Source organism: Scyliorhinus torazame, chromosome 19 (assembly GCF_047496885.1).
Source record: "Scyliorhinus torazame isolate Kashiwa2021f chromosome 19, sScyTor2.1, whole genome shotgun sequence".
Classification (NCBI taxonomy): domain Eukaryota; kingdom Metazoa; phylum Chordata; class Chondrichthyes; order Carcharhiniformes; family Scyliorhinidae; genus Scyliorhinus; species Scyliorhinus torazame.
This window is the reverse complement of record NC_092725.1, coordinates 119,277,087-119,298,512: the sequence shown is the minus strand read 5'-3', so window position 1 is coordinate 119,298,512 and position 21,426 is coordinate 119,277,087. Positions and strand designations below refer to the sequence as shown.

Sequence of the window (21,426 nt, the reverse complement as noted above, 5' to 3'; positions counted from 1 at the left end):
CCAGGAAATAAACCTTCGAGGCTCAACATCTGCCCACCTCCCACTGCCTTAGACCCACCTCCCACTGCCTGAGGTGTGCGTGCTGGCATTTTAGAAATCTGGATCACATCATTGTGTAATGGCCCAACTCACGGTTCTCGAACTAAAAACAAAAATCCAAACCCAAGAACTTTAGCTGCAGAATTCCAGAGCTGAGAACGCTGGCAACTGAAGTTGTAGTTACCAATGGGGTGGAACGATTAAAATTGGGGCTGTCGAAGAGGTCAGAATTGGAAGGGCACAGATATCTCAGAGAGTTGTATTGCTGAAGGTTATTGCAAAGCTAGCGAGGGATGAGGCTTCGGGGATTTGAAAGCAAGGGAAAAATACTCTGTTGTGTTCTTGCGTAACCTAGTTTACATCCTTATGTAATTTGAGACCCCTGGTCCACTTTTAGTTTCTATACCTTGTGTCCTAGCACGCAAGCACTCAGAGGCAGCTTGCTGTGTGAATTGGAGCTAATGATGAATTTGTAATGAGGGTTGAATCCGCAAGTTCCAGCAGGAATGCCTACGCACAGTGCATTAATTGGAAATCCTGATGTGAACACTTTCTAATCCCTCCCCCACCCCAGTACTGTAAATATTTCTACCCTGTAATTGTCCCAGAAAGTATTGCTGGTGGGCCATAATATATAAACTGAAAAATGTCTTTTGGATTAGGGCTTAAAAGAGAAAAACTCAAAGCCTATGAGAAGTCGACTTCAGTCTCCTGTGAAATTGTTTTCCTTGAAGAAAAGATTGTATCTATTAAGTATATCGCCCTTCAAAAATTGTCGCTGATTTCTGCTGCGGTCTATGGGGTAAGTAATAGGACAGTCATATACTTGAGAAATTGCACCTCTCAAGGGTTTTCTTGCTTGTGTCCTATTACCTCTTAGTACACAATCGTTCCACCCCATTGGTAACTACAACTTAAGTTGCCAGCGTTCTCAGCTCTGGAATTCTGCAGCTAAAGTTCTTGGGATTGGATTTTTGTTTTTAGTTCGAGAACCGTGAGTTGGGCCATTACACAATGATGTGATCCAGATTTCTAAAATGCCAGCACGCACACCTCAGGCAGTGGGAGGTGGGCAGATGTTGAGCCTCGAAGGTTTATTTCCTGGGACGCTGGCCTAATTCAATTTGTGTCCTATTACCTCTTAGTACACAAGTCTGCTCTCAGCACTGCTTCATAGGGCAGCCAGGGAAAGCATGCTTTCCACAGGAGAGTTCTGCGGAGTTAAAATGTTCAAAAGACTAAACACTGCCAATTAAAACAGAAAAATGGCTCGCAGGTTAGGGGGAATCAGAAAATAAGAAGCCAAGAACAAATAAGTCTGCACATCTATAACTAAAAATAAGATCATTCTGTAAATTACTGTAACCTTGACGCCCGATCAGATGAGACAATGTCACATCATACTAGCCAGTTCAAGATGCTGTCACAGAGATGATGCATTACACACAATGAAATACATGGGACTCCAGGGAATAAAAACATGAGATTATTATTAATGAGTTTAAACTGGTTTAGAACACAATTCACTTTTGTAAAACGCGATCCAAAAAGAAATCTGAAGAATGGAACAGAGTAAATCGATTCAGATTGAATACAGGGTTGCATGTTAAGCTTCAGTCAGTCAGAAAAAAATGACTCGCAATAAAGTGTCAAAGGTTTGACCTTTTCTAGTTTTGTATGTCAATACTACCTACCAGCCAGCCCGTAGGAGACAGACTGGCATTTGCTTTGTCAAGGCGAACGTGAACAACATTAAAGAAGGAATTCAAACGAACTTCAGAGACCAGCAATGCTCTATGAAAAAAAAAATCATATACACTTTTCGTTAACACTTTCATCGTGGAAAAAGTGAATGAAAATTTAAATGTAAATCGAAGCAAATATGTATACATTTCATTTATTCTTGGGATATAGGATGTAGGAATCACTGGAAAGACCAACATTTATTGCCTGTCCCCAGTTTCCCTGAGCAGATGTGACTGATTCTTCTCCCTGAGTAGGTGTACAGATCACGAACCCCGGACATACTGTCTTCCACCTCCTTCCGTCAGGAAAAAGATACCAAAGTTTGAGGTCACGTCCTGGCCCCCCATGCCGACACTATAGTTAAGAAAGTCCACCAACGACTCTACTTTCTCAGAAGATTGAGGAAATTTGGCATGTCAGCTACGACCCTCACCAACTTCTACAGATGCACCATAGAAAGCATTCTTTCTGGTTGTATCACAGCTTGGTATGGAGCCTGCTCTACCCAAGACCGCAGGAAACTATGAAAGGTCGTGAATGTAGCCCAGTCCATCACGCAAACCAGCCTCCCATCCATTGACTCTGTCTATAATTCCCGCTGCCTCAAAAAGGCAGCCAGCATAATTAAGGACCCCACGCACCCCGGACACACTCTCTTCCACCTCCTTCCGTCAGGAAAAAGATACCAAAGTTTTAGGTCACATACCAACCGACTCAAGAACAGCTTCTTCCCTACTGCCATCAGACTTTTGAATGGACCTACCTCGTATTAAGTTGATCCTTTCTCTACACCTTGCTATAACTGTAACATTATATTCTACAGTCTCTCCTTCCTTCCTTACGTACGGTATGAATTGTTTGTACAGTATGCAAGAAACAATACTTTTCACTGTATACTAATACATGTGACAATAAATCAAATCAAATCAATAAAACTGAGTTGCAAGTTACGCCAATTCAGAAGACATTTAGGAATCATTGGGCTGGATTTCCTGGTCGTGCCCGCCCACAAGTCCAGAGATTTCCGCCTGAGGTCAAGGGACCTTGATCCACAAAATCTTCCAGTCCCGCCCATGATGATTCCTGCGGTGGGCGGGACCAGGAAATTTGCCCCCATCAAGTGATCTGGAGCTGGAGTCACAATATAGGTCAGATCTGGTAAATATGTAGGTTTGCTTCTTTAAATGGACAAAACAAACTTGTTGAATTTTGGATTAATCTTGCACATTTTCAGATACAATTTTTATTTCCAGATATTTCAATTCAAATTTGCAAATCTTCATGATGGGTTTGGAATTCATTCACCCATTATGTTACTGCATTTGTGTGCCACTGTCCACATGAATTTGTGACAGACTACCAATCTCCCCTAATAATTTTACTCAAATTCCCATCTATGTTTGAAAATTGATGCTTACTGAGTAAATTGGAAAAATAGAGATATCAGTGTGACTTAAGAATGATTTCTACAATAATGTGCAATCCAGGAATATGTTACTCTCCGGTTCTTCATATCTATCAGAACTCACTAAGGAAAATGTACAAAGAGACCAAATTCATCAATAGGCTGCTTGTTCTAACTTCAACTTAATCACCATTAACTGTATTGAGTACAAAACAGAGCATTAGAAATACAAGACTGAAAAGGATATTTACAGACATTTTCAAAGGTGATTAAAAAGGGATGTGTCAGATTATTGAACTATAAAATTATGTAAAATGTCACTCGATAGATCCAGCATGAAAACCATTTTACATCCCCTGAAGGGTAGTTGTGATATATTAACTAAAAATGTCCAAAACTTGTGTTAGTCGAAGTGAAATATATTATACTGTTATAAAGTCGTTGTAATGATATGTATATCGTCAGATTAATGAAAGGTTAATTATTACATCTCTGTGTAATTCAAACACTAGAGGGCGCCATCACTTCACTGTATATAAATCAGACCCTGAGGGAATTCTGGGTAATAGTGTAAGGAGAAAGCATGATGATAGCAAGTAGGAGAAGATTAGATTAGACAGAGTTAATACGATGTTAGATCATAGTGTAGTTAATGACTATTTAGATTATTGAGTACTGCTAGACAGATTCCATATTACTTAATTATTAACTGTAGCTCAGTAGAGTGTGCAAACTTCATTTAATCAATAGTCTTATAATACATTAGTTTTGTCCCATTATTTTGATTGGTGGATTCTTTGTCAACAACACATCAGATCATTCTGGAAGAAAAGACAAAGAACACAAAGTATACCACAAAAGGTGAAATAACAATCATCATAGTCCCAGGTGACCAGAGGCTGCTTTCCTGTTTGAGGAGGGTGAAAGCCGGCTGGTGGTGATTTAGCCTGAGGGTCACCACACCTCAGGCAAGGGGCAAGGTTGAGAACGCTCTGGCTGGTTTAGCACACTGGGCTAAATAGCTGGCTTCCCAAGCAGAACAATGCCAGCAGTGCAGGTTAAATTCCCGCATCGGGCTCCCCAAACAGGCGCCAGAATGTGGTGACTCGGGGCTTTTCACAGTAACATCATTGAAGCCAACTTGTGACAATAAGCGCTTATTACATTATTATTATTATGAATAACCTCAGCCGATATGGGAATTGAACCCACACTGTTGGTCTCGCTCTGCATCGTATATCAGCTGTCCAGCCAACTGAGCTAAGTCATGCTTTATATCAAGAATTACTTCACCTATTTACTGGCTGAAAATGACTGACTGAGTCTTGAAATAGCAGTTTCTAAGGTGGCAGAAAAATTGCATGGCCATACCCTACATGTTCCAAGTCATTAAAATGGAGTCAGTCTCCCTGCAGGAACCATCAAAGATAATCACCTAAACATAGGAATATAGGAACAGAGGAATTAGGAGCAGAAGTAAGCACATCAACACTTCAAGCCTGCTCCATCATTGAATCAGATCATGGCTGATCTCTTCCTGATCACAAATCCACCTCCCTACCTGTTCCCCATATCCCTTTAACCCGTTTTAAAAAATCAATAATACATCTATCTCCTTCTTGAAACCATAATGATTCAAACTCCACTGCATTATGGGGCAGCAAGTTTCACAAATTATCACCCTCTGCAAGAAGCAATTCCTCCTCATCTAGTTCTAAAATATCTCAACCTATATTTGTGACCTTTTGTTCTAGATTGTCCTGCAAGGGGGAACATTTGGTCAACGTTTACTTTATCAATCACTTTTAGTATTTCATATACCTCGATCAGCTCCCCTCTAATCCTTCTAAACTCTGAGAAGAATGTGAATGAGTCACATATCCTGAGGAATTTGCAGGACATCCAGACTCACCTGGGTGGGGAACTAACCATCAAACATAATCAGACAAGTGACTCCAGCTGAGAAAGGAATTCACCCAGCTACAAAGTACAGAGGTTGAAACCATACATCTAGAATCCACCCACCACGACCATATTTGGGTCACTGGTCATATGGAGAGAGGGGATCATGTGACAAACCAGTTAACACTCTTTTGTTTTCAAGAGGCAATAAGAGAAGCAGAAATTACACTGAAATGGCAACCCCAGGAATAGATCTGGCTGGTCTGATACCCCGAAGACCGCCACTTTCGGGCATGGCTCCACCCTCATCCCCACCACTTTGGCCATTGCCTCGAAGAAGGCTGTCCAGTACCCCGCAAGTCTGGGGCTAGACCAGAACATGTGGGCGTGGTTGGCCGGGCCTACTTGGCACCGTTCACATCTATCCTCCACCTCCGGGAAGAACCTACTCATACGGACTCTTGTTAATTGGGCTCTATGTACCATTTTTAGTTGCGTCAGACTGAGCCTTGCGCACGTGGAGTTGACCCTATGCAGTGCTTCGCTCCAGAGTCCCCACCCTATTTCAATCCCCAGGTCCTCCTCCCATTTCTTTCTTGGTGCGTCCAGTACTGTGTCGACACTTTCTACCAGTCGGTCACACATGTCGCTACAGTTTCCTTTATCTAGCATGCGTCCAGTAACTCTTCCAGTAATGTCTATCATGGCGGTTGTGGGTACGTCCTTGTCTCCTTTCGTAGGAGGTTTTTGAGTTGCAGATATCTTAGCTCATTCCCCCTGGCTAGCTGGAAATTCTCTGTCAGTTCGTCCAGTGTTGCGATCCTGCCGTTTGTGTATAGGTCCCTGACTGTCAGTGTCCCTCCGCCCTGTCCCCACCTTTTGAAGGTGGCATCAGTCGGTGCTGGTCTGAACCTATAGTTGTTGCAGATGGGAGCTTTGTCCGACATTTTGGTCAGGCCAAATTGCTGCCGTAGTTGGTTCCAGGACTGGAGGGTGGCTATCACCACCGGGCTGCTGGAGTGTTTTTTGGGTGGGGATGGATTGCCGCCGTGGCGAAGGCCCGGAGGGTGGTCCCCATGCAGGAGGACTCTTCCGCACGCACCCACTCGGCTTCTGGCTCCTTGATCCATCCCCTTAGGAGGAACTTCTTCATCCAAAGGGTTGTGAATCTATGGAATTCCTTGCCCAGTGAAGCAGTTGAGGCTCCTTCATTAAATATTTTTCAGATAATGATAGATAGTTTTTTGAAGAATAAAGGGATTAAGGGTTATGGTGTTCGGGCCGGAAAGTGGAGCTGAGTCCACAAAAGATCAGCCATGATCTCATTGAATGGTGGAGCAGACTCGAGGGGGCAGATGGCCTACTCCTGCTCCTAGTTCTTACGTTCTTATTCGCTCAGCCATTGCCGCCTTGTGGTAGAATTGTAGGTTTGGGAGGGCTAGCGCCCCACTGGATTTTGTTTTTTGTAGGACCTTCTTTGGGATCCTAGCATTCTTTCCCCTCCCACCATACGAACACCATGATTAGTTTGTGTAGTGCTTTGGAAAAGACCTTGGGGATGAAGATTGGAAAGGATCTAAGTAGGAAGAGGTACCTGATCGTCTGGACTCTCCCCGCGAGGGAGAGTGGGAGTGTGTTCCATCTTTGCAGGTCCTTTTTAACTTCCTCTGTCAGACTGGTGAGGTTCCAATTTTGGATCCCTTTCCAGTCATGGGCTATTTGGACCCCCAGGTAGCGGAATTTGTGTCAGGCTTGTTTAAACGGCAGTCCCGTTAGTGCTGCCCCACCTACTTGTGGGTGTACCGGGAAGGTCTCACTTTTGCTCATGTTGAGTTTGTAGCCCGAGAAGGCGCCAAACTCTTTCAGGAGCGCGATGATTCCGTCCATGCTGCTCTGTGGATCCGAAATGTAGAGGAGCAGGTCATCTGCACAGAGTGAGACTCTGTGCTCTCTGCCGCCCCTTCGGATCCCCCCCCCCCCCAACTTTTTGCTGCTCTGAGCGCAATTGCTAGTGGCTCGATCGCTAGAGCGAACAGCAACGGGGACAGTGGGCATCCTTGTCTGGTGCCCCTGTGCAGCTAGACGTATCGGCAGTTGGTGTTGTTGGTCCGTATGCTCACAATGGGAGTGTTGTATCGGAGTTTTACCCAGGAGGTGAACCCTGTTCCGAGCCAGAACCGCTCCAGTACCTCTATGAGGTATTTCCATTCGACTCTGTCGAAGGCCTTTTCTGCGTCGAGGGAGATGATCACCTCTGGTTTTCTCTCCCCAGAGGGGGTCATTATCACGTTCAGCAGGCACCTGATGTTCGAGGAAAGCTGTCTACCTTTGACAAAGCCCGTCTGGTCCTCTGCGACCACCTCAGGTACACAGTCTTCTAACCTTTTGGCTAGGATTTTGGCATCTGCTTTCAGCGAGATGGGTCTGTATGACCCACATTCCGTCGGATCTTTATCTTTCTTCGGTATCAGCGAGATTGAGGCCTGTGCTAGCGTGGGTGGCAGTGTGCCCCTAGCTAGCGAGTCTGTGAACATCTCCCGCAAGAGCGGGGCCAGTGCTGTCGCAAATGTTTTGTAGAAGTCCGCCGAGAACCCGTCTGGTCCCAGCGCCTTCCCCGCCTGCATGGAGCTAATGCTGTCCATGATCGCTCCCAGTGCTAGTGGGGCTTCCAGGCTCCGTATTCTGCCCTTCCCCACGGCTGATACGTCCAGTCCATCAAGGAACCGTTTCATCCCGGACTCCCCCTTTGGGGGCTCTGAGGTGGACAGCCCTTGGTAGAAGGCCTTTAAGGTTTTGTTGATCTTTTCTGGTTCTGTTTCTAATTTGCCTCTGGTATCCCCGATCTGTGCAATTTCTCTGGTGGCTGCCTGCTTTCTCAGTTGGTGTGCCAGCAGGCGGCTGGCTTTGTCTCCATGTTCGTACAGGGTCCCACGTGCCTGGCGGAGTTGGTGCACTGCTTTCCTGGTGAAGAGCAGATCAAAGTTCCTTTGTAGCTTTTTCCTCTCCGCCAGGAGCTCTACGGCCGGACCCTCGGAGTGTTTACGGTCTACCTCCAGTATGGAGTCGACCAGCTGCTGTCTAGCTGCCCTTTCCTCCCTATCTCTTTGCACTTTGAAAGCGATGATTTCCCCTCTTAGTACGGCATTTAGCGCTTCCCAGAACGTGGAGGGTGAGACATCCCCATTCTGGTTGTTCTCTGTGTACTCTGCAATGGCCCGCGATATCTTTTCGTTGAAGGCCTTGTCAGCTAGTAGGGCATGTAGACACCAGAATTGACTTCTTTGTGGTGGGGAAAACAGTGCTTCCGGGATAGACAAAGTGGAATACTCCGCAATTGTGATATCCAACCACGCTCCACACTACATGGACGTGAGGCTGGAGACGGGCAGGGCCCGTCCAACCTCCATGTGGGGTGTTGGGCCCTGCCCGTCTCCAGCCTCACGTCCATGTAGTGTGGAGCGTGGTTGGATATCACAATTGCGGAGTATTCCACTTTGTCTATCCCGGAAGCACTGTTTTCCCCACCACAAAGAAGTCAATTCTGGTGTCTACATTGTGTACTGGGGAGAAGAAGGAGAACTCCTTCTCCCCTGGGTGGGTGAACCTCCAGGGGTCCACCACTCCCATCTGTTACATAAAGTGACTGAGTTCCCTTGCCATGCTTGAGGTTTTCCCTGTTTTGGGGATTGATCTGTCAGTCGTTGGATCCTGTACACAGTTGAAGTCCCCCCCCATAATTAGTCGGTGCGACGCTATGTCAGGGATTTCTGCCATGGTCTTCTTGATGAAGCTTGTGTCGTCCCAGTTGGGTGCGTACACGTTAACTAGTACTACCGATGCCCCATCCAGGGCCCCGCTGACCATGACGTACTGTCCCCCCTGGGTCCGTAACCGTCTTTGTCGCCCTAAACATCGTCAATATTGCTGATCAGTATTGCCAACCCCCTGGCCCTCATCCCATAGCAGGAATGGTAGGTTTGTCTCACCCAGCCCTTTCTTACCCGCAGTCGGTCCTGCTCTCTCAGGTATGTCTCTTGGAGGGAGACTATGTCGGCCTTCATATTTCTTAGGTGGGTGAGAACTCTGGATCTTTTCACTGGGCCGTTGAGTCCCCTTACATTCCAGGTGACTATCCTGGTGGGGGGCTTCTGTCCCCTCGCTCCTGGGAATTCCCATTGATAACGGCGGGAGCAGAGAATCCCACTGTCAGCAGAACGGCACTACACTTCCCGTTGCCGAGAAACTGTCCACTCTTACTCACTCTCTCCCCCTCTCTGCCCCTCCCCATCCATCTTACATGTTTGTACTCTGTCTGCTGTTTGACCAGAAGAAAGTTAAGATAGGTGACCATAAGCTTATCGTAGAGGTAGGTTTTAAGAAAGGTCTTAAAGGAGGGAAGAGAAATAACGAGGCAGAGAGGCTTAAAGTGTCGCACAGTGGTTAGCACTGTTGCTTCACAGCGCCAGGGTTCCAGGTTCAATTCCTGCTTGGGTCTCTGTCTGTGTGGAGTGTGCACATTCTCATCTGTCAACTTGGGTTTCCTCCGGGTGCTCCGGATTCCTCCAAAGGTCCTGAAAGACATGCTTGTTAGGTGAATTGGGCATTCTGAATTCTCCCTCAGTGTACCCAAACAAGCGCCGGAACGTGGCGACGAAGGGATTTTCACAGTAACTTCATTGCAGTGTTATTGTAAGCCTACTTGTGACAATAATAAAGATTATTATTATATTATTATCTGAAGGCTTTGGCAGCTAAAAGGCACAACCACATATCAGGAGCAAATAAACCCAGGGAACCTCATGTTTTAGATGAGTGCATTAAACCTGGAGGATTTGGAGATTATTATGTTTTAGATGGAATGAACTGGACCATTACCTTCCACTTGCTAGTTTTAACCAGCTCACAAAAAGGTCCAGTGTCAGCTGGTAAAAAGACTTTCAGGTTTAAAATAGCAGCAATTCCTGTCGTGAAGAGCTCTGGCCAGCTGAAATTCTAATTGAATTATAAAACCGCACCTTGAGAACAAAACAAAGTATTCATCTGAAAATAACCAATTAAAGGCAACAACGAAAATGAGATGTTCAAGCCATTATTCTGTCAAAGTCTTTTGTTCCAAAAAACAATTTTGCACAGAGATCTATGCACCAGGAAGTTTGACCATTTAATTTTCAGTCCATTAAAAGCTAAATGTTTACCTCTCCATTTTTTCCGATGAGAAATTTCTCCACCACAATATAAACACACTCTAAGAGGTGATAGTTTTCATTCTGCTGTTACATATATTCGGACTGCAGTAATAATCAAGTCCTAGTTTTAAGGCCGATTAAATTGGATATCTTAAATTAAAGAATTGGGCACTTTAAAAACCACAGTCTGCAGAAGCCTGCAGAATCCGAATATACAGAGCTCAAGACAAGCTGCCAGGGTCTGTCTGAAGCAATCAAGTAATCATTTCTACTTGAATTCACTGGCCTATTAACCACAGTTGCTGATATCCCATCAACTGATAGTCGCTCCTACTTAAGATGCGTTGGCCTATTGTTCACAGTTCCCGATAACCCATCAAGCAATCATCGCTCCTCCCAAGGCGGGCTCAGGTGCCCTGTCAACAGGTCATCAACCGGACCATTGGGCACTGAGACCCTGCCTCCTGAGACTCCATTGGCCGAAGGCCAAGGGCAGGTGGAGAAAGGAGGTGGGTGGCGACAGGGGGATTAAAAGGTAAGCATTTTCCAGACATCTGGAGAGAAAGGACTGGAAGCTAAGACTGGAAGCAAAGACTGGAAGCAAAGACTCGAAGCTTGGTGTGTGAGGTGACCGTGACCAGATCAGAAGGAAGGAAGGAACAGCCAGCGAGAATCACCTTTACAAAGAGGAGCCAGAGGGACTCCGGGATCGGATCTGCAGCTTACCAAATCACCTTTACGGGAAGTATAGTCGAATTCTGGGTGTTTCTTATATGTATAGTGGGTAATTTATGGGTTAACCATATTTAATAAAGTGTGTTGCATTATATCTATGTCCTACTTTGTTCTCCTCATAAATAAAGACACCTGGGTAAACTTTAATTCAAGAGCTGGTTGATGTATCTGAATTGGACAGATACAACAGTACAAATACTTTGGTTCATTGGAAAATCCAACCCATTGCTGGTGGCGGGATTCTCTCTTCCTGCCGCTTGGCAATGGGATTTCGATTGAAGTCACCTCACACTGCCGGGAAAACCGTGGACGGCGGTGCGCTGCCAACGGGAAAAGATAATGACGACCACTGGAGAATTCCGGCTCTACATCTACAGACGTGCAGGTTAGGTGGATTGGCCATGCTAAATTGCCCTTAGTGTCCAAAAAGGTTAGGAGGGGTTATGGGGTCAGGGTGGGCTTAAAGTGGGTCGGTGCAGACTCGATGGGCCGAATGGCCTCCTTCTGCACTGTATGTTCTATGTTCGACTTGAACTCTGTAATGTTACTTTTGCAGTAAGGAGACCAGAACTACAGCAGTACCCTATGTATGATTTTGCCTAGGTTCTCCATGAATTTACCACTATCTCCCTGCTTATGTGTTCTAGAAATGAATGCTCGCAATCTTCTTACACTTATCGCCTGAACAACATATCTTGCTACTTCTAGTGATTTATGCAACTCTGTCCTCAGCTCTCTCTTCTCCTCAACATTAATTTAAGTTTCTTACTTTGAAGGAAAAGTCCTTGAAAGACATGTGGAGGAGCATTAACTAAATGGACTAAGTCTGTCTGAAATCAATGAATTTCCAAAATTGATTTTGACATTAACCACTACCGTTTGGACAGGAGGGAAGATTGGATGGGTTCAAAGGTTGCTGATGTTAAGACAAGAATTGTTACACTTGAATTGCCCCTTGTGATAATGTGAAAGGAAAAGACATCCCCGAAGAAAGCCATCATCCCATATGTCGGCGTTTGCTTTGATAGAGGAGAAAATAGAAATGTTGAAGAGGAGGCTGTGAATTCCCTTAACCAATGTATTCATAGAAAAGCTTGAATGAGATTTTCCAGCATTGCAAGAATCTCCCACAATAAGAGAATTCTGATTGGAAGATTAATATGTCAAGCAGGCTATTAAGGAGAAGGTAGAATTCAGTGAGCAGACTGTTTACATACAGGTGGAGGACCAACATGAAAGCACTCTGAATTGAATAAAGATGACCTGCCTTTTGAGATTCATAGAATGCATGATCATATATATCAAACCTCCGCAGATGCGATGGGCCGAATGGTCTCTGTGCTGTAAAGCTCTATGAGCAGAATCTTACCAGAATTTGGCAGAGTGTCAGGCATGTAGCTCTCCAGTTGCACAGACCAGTTTTCTCTCCAGATCCTCAGCCTCTTTAAAGAAAGAAAATGAGTGAGCGTTGTTTCTGCCATCATCGGGACGGGTCCTGATCGAGCTCCATAGAGATCAGGGGACAAATTGTAAAGGGCACCCCAATCAGCACCGAAACCTAACGGCCACGAGCCCCCACCACGGATGCATCATTGGTTCCCCCCTCCGCCAACCTCCGGATTATAATAATTTGGTGAGTTAAAGCAAAAAAAACCCAGCCGCTGGATTTCTTTATCAATTATTTTATATCTGTGTCGTCTGGTTATCGACCCATTTGCCAGTGGAGCCGATGGCTCCATACCTACTCTAACAACAGGCCTCATAACTTCTAACGCTTCCATGTAAATCTAGCTGAAGGATCTGAACCCTCTTTCATTGGAGGTACCTTTGAAAGGAACATAATCCAGGTCCTTAAAGTGAGAAGAATTGTTGCATACATCAAAGTTCATTTGAATATCTGGTATGTAGATTAATTCATGTGGCTGAAACCATTTGTGCTGATTCCACTGCTATTACTGCTGTGACATGCCCAGTCGTGTTGCCTACTTTTATGGACGGGAAAAGGCATTTCACTAAAATTCGCCACTCTCCATTCAGCAAGCTGGTGTTGCTATAATTTCACTCGCAGTTGAAGAATCTCTGACGATGAATTGATAACTGTGCTTGTACGATCAGAACAAGGGGCAGCACGGTGGCACAGTGGTTCGCACTACTGCCTCACAGCGCCAGAGTCGCAGGTTCGATTCTGACTGTTTGTGTGGAGTTTGCACATTCTTCCCGTGTCTGTGCGGGTTTCCTCCGGGTGCTCTGGTTTCCTCCCACAGGGCAAAGATGTGCAGGTTAGTTGGATCGGCTATGCTAAATTTCCCCAAGTGGGGTTACGGGGATCGGGTGGGGGATTGGGCCACAGTAGGGTGCTCTTGCAGACGGTTGCTGCAGACTTGATGGGCTGAATGGCCTCCTTCTGCACTGTAGGGATTCTATGATTCAAACAAGCTGCCCCTGTGCTCCTGCAAACAGGTATCTCTAGGTTGTTAAGAGGAACTTGGTGATGTGCACTACTGGTCCTGTGGGTCATAACAGTGCTGCAATATAAAGTCTAATGTTGTTTAAAGGGTTAACAGATGGGATATGCTCATATATGATGTAGGTGATGATGTACCACTGACACCAGGGTGTCACGTGTTGGGCTGTCAAGAGACAAAGGTCAGAATCATGCCTGGGAGTTACTTGCGTACTCTGTAACTTATTTAGATGCAGGACTAATAAAACAAGTTTTAAGCAGTTACAAGAGTATGTCGAAAGCCTGTCGAAGAACCAGGTCCCACACCCAGGGCATGATTTACCGACAAACCTGCTGCATGTTTTTCAGCGGCGGAGGCGGCCCGTCAGCAGGAATTTCTGGTCCCGCCGTTGTCAATGGGATTTCCTGTTGACCGCACCCCTCATCGGCGGGAAACCAGTGCGCCGGCGGTGGGACCGGAATATCCCGCCGGCGTGATAAATCCTGCCCCCAGAGTCCCAGTCAGAAGAACACAACTCATAAAATGCTGGCAGCAGTGGAGACATCGATATAAAAAAACATTGGTGTTATCAAAGGAACATCAGAGTGAGCCTTCGAAAGCAGCTCGGAAAATTTCACCAGAAGAGACACACTGGAGAGAGTTAACAATGTCTGTATGAGTGAGCTGACTCCAGCTTTGCCATGTCCATTTGACTTTCACGAGGGCCAGCAATGGGAGTTATGGAAAACTTAATTTTTTCCGGTACCTAGCAACATCATATCTTCACGAGAAAGATCCAAAGCTTCAAGTCAGTTCCTTTGTTTATGCATTAGGTGCAGTAGCAGACAACATTCTCCTGAGGCAAGGCGTGCAGGAGTCCATTGTGGCGTTTCATTCTATTATTGAAGCCTTGGGCGCCTATTTTAACTCAAAGGACAATTTAGTAATTGAACGTGCAAGCTTTAACCAACACTTGCAATGACCTGGGAATCGATTAAATTATTCTTAACACACCTATATCACCTAGCGAGTTCTTGAAGGGGGCGCTGACGAACGACCTGATCAGTGATCGCAGAGTTGTGAGTCTCTAGGATGAAAACTCTGACATTCAGCAGGCCATTGAGGTTACATTTGACCAAGCTGCCCAGTATGTGAGCTTCAAACATCTAATTGGGCTACGATTCATGGCAACTCCAAGGTTTCACATGACTCCATGGATAGGGTTGGCCGTCAAGGGCAGTGTCTACACACGTATGAGAGTCTGCCAAACCAACCAGAAGGGCAGGAAACTTCATGGTGGTAGCCATTTTTAGATGTTTTCATTGTGCTAAAAACCTCAGAATCATAGAATCATACAATATAGTGCAGAAGAAGGCCATTCGGCCCATCGAGCCTGCACCGGCTTTTGGAAAGAGCACCCTATTCCCTTAACCACAACGAACCTTTTTGGACACTAAGGGCGATTTAGCATGGCCAATCCACCTAACCTGCACATCTTTGGACTGTGGGAGGAAACCGGAGCTCCCAGAGGAAACCCATTGGGAGAATGTGCAGACTCCGCATAGACAGTAACCCAAGCCGGGAATCGAACCTGGGACCCTGGAGCTGTGAAACAAGTGCTCAACACTGTGCTACCGTGCCGCCCCAAATAGACACCAAGATTGTCTGGTGAGGGGGGTGGGGGGATGCAGAGTGCTTCCAGTGTGGCAAAACTGGACATTTCTGAAAATCCAGCAATTTTAATCAAAGTCGAAGACCAGTAAGTATTTGTAAAACAAATTCCTTCCGGAAAATTGAATTCAATAACAAGAGAGATCTACAGAGTCTCGTGGGGAAGTAGATTGTCTTCATCCAGCCGACTAATCAGTCACAGTCCAAGTTCAAGTCTTCAATATTGCCTTTAAAATTGATATTGGAGCGGCTGTTAACATATTAGCAGATGACGTACGACTGGCTTCAGCCGATGACCTTTTATCCATCAGAATCAGACGCTAAGTTACAAGTTTCAGGTGGCATTGATGTTCCAATATAAGGCAGGATATTTTCTCCTCTTAATAACCAGAGGTGACAGATCATTGATTCTCTCTATGTTCGACATAATCATAACTCGTTGACTGATTTTGCAGACTTTAAGAATCCTAGACAAAGCAGCTGGTGTCTACCATTTGGACAACGCATTGCCTTTCCTGCAACAACTTTCATCCTTTTGTTCAGAAATACTGGAAAATCAGCCTTCATAAGTTGAAGAGGTTTTACATTCAACAGTAAGATCCTTTCTTCCACAGAGACACCATCCACGAGACTTGAGGTTGATACATACGTTAATCATGAAATAATGCGAGAGGTGGTGGATACAGAAGACACTGCAGCAATGGTGACCATCCCAACAAAGAACTGCTGGACCTGAATTGGGTCTTCCTTGAGCGTGATGAGAGAGAATCTCTTGCAGATTCGAGTGATCTCTTGGAGATTGATCTGGAGAATGATTAATCTTTCCCATTGTTAGATGTACCATATGCCGCCTTTGGCTTCTTTTTAGAAGAATCAGCCATGTTTTTAAGTGGCTGAGCAAAATTCATTCCGCTGAATATAATGTATTGCCCACTTTACCTCCTGTTCTTCATGAAGAATGACGTCTTACACTTTACTCATGTCCCCCAAGTATACTATTTTACTTTTTAACACCAACATGAAATTATGAGTTGCCTGTTATGTACAGACTCCTGCCCTCCCCACTCCGTGCCACCGGATATTATCACCCGGGTGGTGCGTAAAATAGGGTGGGTGCCAACCACACCACCTTCCCACCCACCCTAGGGCACACCCACATAATATGGGGAGGTGGGCAGGCGGTGAAATTGGACGCCTGCTGCCATATTCTTTTTAAAAATAAATTCCAATTAAAGGGCAATTTGGCAGGGCCAATCCGCCTACCCTGCACATTTTGGGGATGTGGAGTTGAGACGCACGCAGACACGGGGAGAATGTGCAAACTCCACACAGACAGTGACCCGGGGCTGGGATCGAACCCGGGTCCTCCCCTCTGCTCAAATTGACATTGGGCGGCACGGTAGCACAGTGGTTAGCACTGTTCCATAACAGCACCAGGGTCACAGGTTTGATTCCCGGCTTGGGTCACTGTCTGTGCGGAGTCTGCACGTTCTCCCCGTGTCTGCGTGGATTTCCTCCGATGCTCCGGTTTCCTCCCACAAGTCCCGAAAGACTTGCTTGTTAGGTGAATTGGACATTCTGATTTCTCCCTTCATGTACCCGAACAGGCGCCGGAATGTGGCGACTGGGGCTTTTCACAGTAACTTCATTGCAGTGTTAACGTAAGCCTACTTGTGACAATAAAGATTATTATTATGTAATATAAAGGGTTAACAGATAGGATATGTTACTATAAGATGTGGATGATGATATACCACTGACACCAATTAGTCATGTGTTAGAGTCTTGAGAGAGAGGTTGGAATCATGCCTAAGAGCTGTGTGCCGACTCTGTAACCTACTTCAATGTCGTACTAACAAACAGGTGTGAAAAAGATACCCGAGTATGTCTAAAGTCTGTTTAAGACAAAAGAGCCATGCCTAGAATCCAAGGCAGAAGAAAACATCTCACAACATTAATAGGTGCAGTTGATTCACAGATTAAAGAATGATGGAGCGATTGATGCAGTTTACAGTGCTCCAACTTACCCAAATAAGAATTTAGCAACTCCAATTGTGTGGATAGGTTTCTTGATTCCTAGCCTGTGGTAATTCAGAGGTAGTTTGATAGGCTGTTTTCAATGATGGAGCTGATCACTTGACAACCCCAGTGGCCACTTCAGCAATGCGGATGAAGCTCATTGGGGAATAATTGGAAATAGCCATCACGAAGGGGAGTCAAGCTGTCACAGAGCCAGACTGCATGCAATGATAAATGGATAGACGAAGGGAAAACCCTGCAGCAGCACAACGGGTTGCAGAGCAAAGGTAGGAGCCAAATGATGCTGAAATGATTGGCAGTTCCGGCGATCATTAGGGCTTCCATTAATAACTTTCACAACACCCCAGACAGCACAGACGCACCAGTGACTCAGGCAAGGGCTAATCTTGGCACTGATGAAGGAGCATCGGGGATAGTTGCTCATGTATCCACAGGTAAGCCTATATCACAGACATCGAGCCAGTTGGCTCCAGAAATAGCAGTCATTTCCATTTACTATTCTGGGGAACACGCATAATTAAGGAGATAAATAATACCTTTCATGACCTCAGGACATCCCAAAGCAATTTACAATCAATGAAGTACTTTTTGAAGTGTAGTCACTGTTGTGATATAGCTCATTTCTACTCTGAAGGTCACAAAAGACGGCCTGATAATCTGTTTCACTGATGGGGGTTGATGGATAAATATTAGCCACGACATCAAGGAGACCCTGCGGTTCTTCAGACTGACGTCATGGGATATTTTATGTTCAACTGACAGGGCCACAGTTTAACGTCACATCAGGAAGATGGCAATTTAGAAGCACTCCCTCAGTACTGCCCTTGAATGTTAGTGAAGTTAGACACATTAGACACAAAAGTCTGCAGGCTATGATCCTGGCAGTTACAGACTGCCCCACTGGGATGAGAGGGCACCTCATTTGCAGGGGACAGGTAAAAGGACACAAACCTGCCTCACATTGCCCAAACTCTGATCCCAGCATGACCAGCAGCTGGAGAGGGCCACACTCATCTCTGGTTCCTTTGGCTTTTTTACCAACAGGGCTATTAAAAAAATGAGTTGCTGAATGAATGTAGAACTCCTTCGAAGGGCAATCTGCTTTTGGGGCCGCATTTGTGCCCTCCTCATATTACTGGAGATTCTTCCAGCCTCCAGATATACACTGTTTCCATCGGGACCAGGATAGTGGAAACTCCTGATCGAGGGAACTCCAGCCTGTTGCCTCATCTCTCCAGTTCAGCCATTGCATTCCTACCATCATCAAGTAATAAACCTCGAGGCCCAACACACCTCCTGGACTCCAGTTGGATTTTTAAGGTGTGAGTCAAGTGGAGGGCCAAGGGAATTTTGCTGCATGGATTAGAGGCTCACATTTTTCACATGACAAACAAATGGTGGGTGGAATGTAATGCTCACGGCAGTGAGTCCACCACTGGCTGGAGAACCGGTGGCAACCCCACCACAGTCATTCCGAGGCCCCCAAGCCCAATCAGACATTTACCTGGATGGCATTGGGGGTCCTCACTTTCTTCAGGTTGGATATGCTGCCTTTGAGAGCAGTTCGCCAATCAGAGGCTATCAGCTCTCGAGTACTGGCATCGCCACTGGGATTGGTGGTCACTGAAGGTACTGCACTAGTCTCAGGCTACAAGATGGTCGCTGGAACCTTGAGTGAAAGGAGGTAAGGCAGCATCTCCTAGTCCAGTTAGAGAACCACCAGTGACGGTGATTAGTATTTAGGGCAGACGGGAGTCTTCGTCCTTAGTCGAGTACCTTAAGTGGGCACCTAAGCACTTCAATTGGCTCTGGGTGGGAAGACGTTTTTTGATCCTTTTTACCCTGGATTTAATTCGGGAAGTCCGGAATGTGATGAGGTCTACACCACTTATCATCTTCCCGGCTGATTATATGGGCCCCGGGCCTCTTAACCTGCCTCAGGGGCAGATTTAATTTGTGCCCAGTAAATAATTAATAATTTTTTTTTACCGGAAGAAGCAGAATGTTTCCCAAATATTTCTCAAAATCAAGATCGAAAATGTACACCATGTGTACTGAAGATTGACTTACAGTTCAAAAACGTCTGGAAACAATGGAAATTAATATTGATTTGTACCATGGTTAACGCTGTTGTCAGTGCCTGTGTTCAAGATAAAATGGAAATTTCCAAAAGCGAACAAAAAAGCAAATCAGAACGACCTACGTCCCCAAAGATCAATATTGTCAACTCGTCCAATTCTCTAAAAGTAGCAGAGTGGTGGCCACGCCACCCTTTCTCCCCCTCGTATCAGCTCCCCTGATACTAGAACGAGGGAAATCAAGAACCAATAATGGACTGAGAAAGCTAAAGAGCTGTAACTTCTCGCCAGCAAGTACGACACCCGGGGCTTCTTCAATGCTAACAAGGCAAACCATGGAGCCAACACCTTATGCCTCATACCAGTGCAGAGTAAGGATGAGCCCTTTTAAGAGACGGAGAAAACATCAGCCTTCGATGGAGAGAATTTTGATATAAACAGAGCCAACTCCCCACCAAAGGTGATCTTGGACTGCCAACAAGCGTGGATAAAGAAGAAGCCACCATGAAACACATGAAAAATGGAAATGTCCGGGGAGTGGATGGAATTCCGGCAGCCATTTTCAGACTTGGAAAAGAGATCACCTGTTTTCTCCATCAACCGTTCCTGAAAATCTGGGACAGAGAAGAAATCCCCGCCAACCTCAAGATGCCATCATTTTCAAGAAAGGAGATAAAATGGACTGTGGGAACTATCGAGGAATCTCCCTATTCTCCATCGCTGGGAAGGTCATTGCCCGAATTCTTGTTACCTGCCTTCTCCCAGTCTCTGGCAAAATTCTTCCAGAGAGCCAGTGTGGCTTCCGACCAAACCATGGATAATGGATAGTTTTCACTGCTCTACGCTTCAAGATAAATAGCAGGAACTACATTAACCAGTCTATACGGCCTTCATTGATCTAACCGAGGTTTTTGACTCAATCAATCGGGAAGTACTATAGAAGACCCTGTCAAAGGCTGTCCTCACTGACGGAAATAAGACAGAAACCTTTAAGGTCAAGACTGGAGTCAAGCAGGGGTATGTCATCATCTACACCTTTCACCTTGTCAAGAAAAGGCTTCCCAATTGAGTGAGGTAGACATCGTTTTCAGGATGGATAGTAAACTTTTCAAACCCATGGTTGAAATCTATGAAGCAAGCGATACTGACATCGCTCGTGGAACTTCAGTAGGCGATGACAAAGTCATCTCCGCTCTCTCAGTAGAGAATCATGGTTGACACCTTCACAGAAGCATACCAAAGAATCAGTCTCAGCCTCAACCTCAGGATGACTCAAGTCCTTTACCAATCCATCCCAGGGCAAGGCCCGGTCTCTCCCCCCATCAAGATCAATGGAGAAACCCTCCCCACACATGGAGCATTTCCCATACCTGGGGAGCCACCTCTCCTCTAAGGCTGACATTGATGCAGAGATCCAACATTGTATCCAACCCGGGAGCGCCTTTAAAGATGAGAATCTTTAACGACCTCAACATCCGTGCTGACACTAAGATCCTTATGTACAAGGCAGTCATCCTCCAAACTCATCAGTATGGATCAGAAACATGTGGGTGGGATTCTCTAATAATGGGGCAATGTCCCCACGCCGGCATGAAAACTGGCGCCAACGACTCCGGCATCAACGGCCCCCGAAAGTGAGGAATTCTCCCCTTTCTAGGTGGCTAGGTTTCCGCCGGAGTCGACCCCGTAGCTGCAGCCGGCATGGAACGGCCCGTGAGAGTCCACGCATGCATGGAACGGCCGGCGTATTTCCGCGCATGCGCGTGGGTTCCCTTCTCCGCGCTGGCCCCCAGGCAATATGGTGGAGCCCTACAGGCGCCCAGCGCAGAGTAAAGTAGGCCCCCACGGAACCAGCCCACCCACTGATCGGTAGGCATCGATCGTGGGCCAGGCCTCCATGGGGGCCTCCCCCTGGGGTCGGATCCCCCCGCCCCCCCCCTCCAGGGTGGCCCCCGCATACTCACCTTCCAGATCCCGCCATCTGGGAGGTGAGTAATCCACACCGGCGGGACTCGGCCAAACTCGTCGGCCACTCGGCCCATCGGGTCCTGGAGAATCGCCGGGGGGGGGGGGGGCGCTGTCAACGGCCTCCGACTGGCGTGGTGGCAATCCCGCAGGCACCGATAAACGGCGCTGGGTAATGGGGAAGCTGGTGTCGGGGTGCGATTCTCGCGCCCGCC

General features: G+C 46.2%; 1 long non-coding RNA gene across 1 annotated transcript in view; it reads right to left on the bottom strand.

The window, feature by feature from the left end:
- Nucleotides 1-3,912: 3,912 nt before the first annotated feature.
- Nucleotides 3,913-21,426, bottom strand: part of LOC140395938 (uncharacterized) — a 152,439-nt gene continuing 134,925 nt past the window's right edge. Inside the window, exons 2-3 of the long non-coding RNA XR_011936408.1 lie at nucleotides 12,383-12,455; nucleotides 3,913-4,011 (exon numbers count right to left, since the gene is read on the bottom strand). This is a non-coding gene — a long non-coding RNA (uncharacterized lncRNA). The remainder of the gene's footprint in view (nucleotides 4,012-12,382; nucleotides 12,456-21,426) is intronic.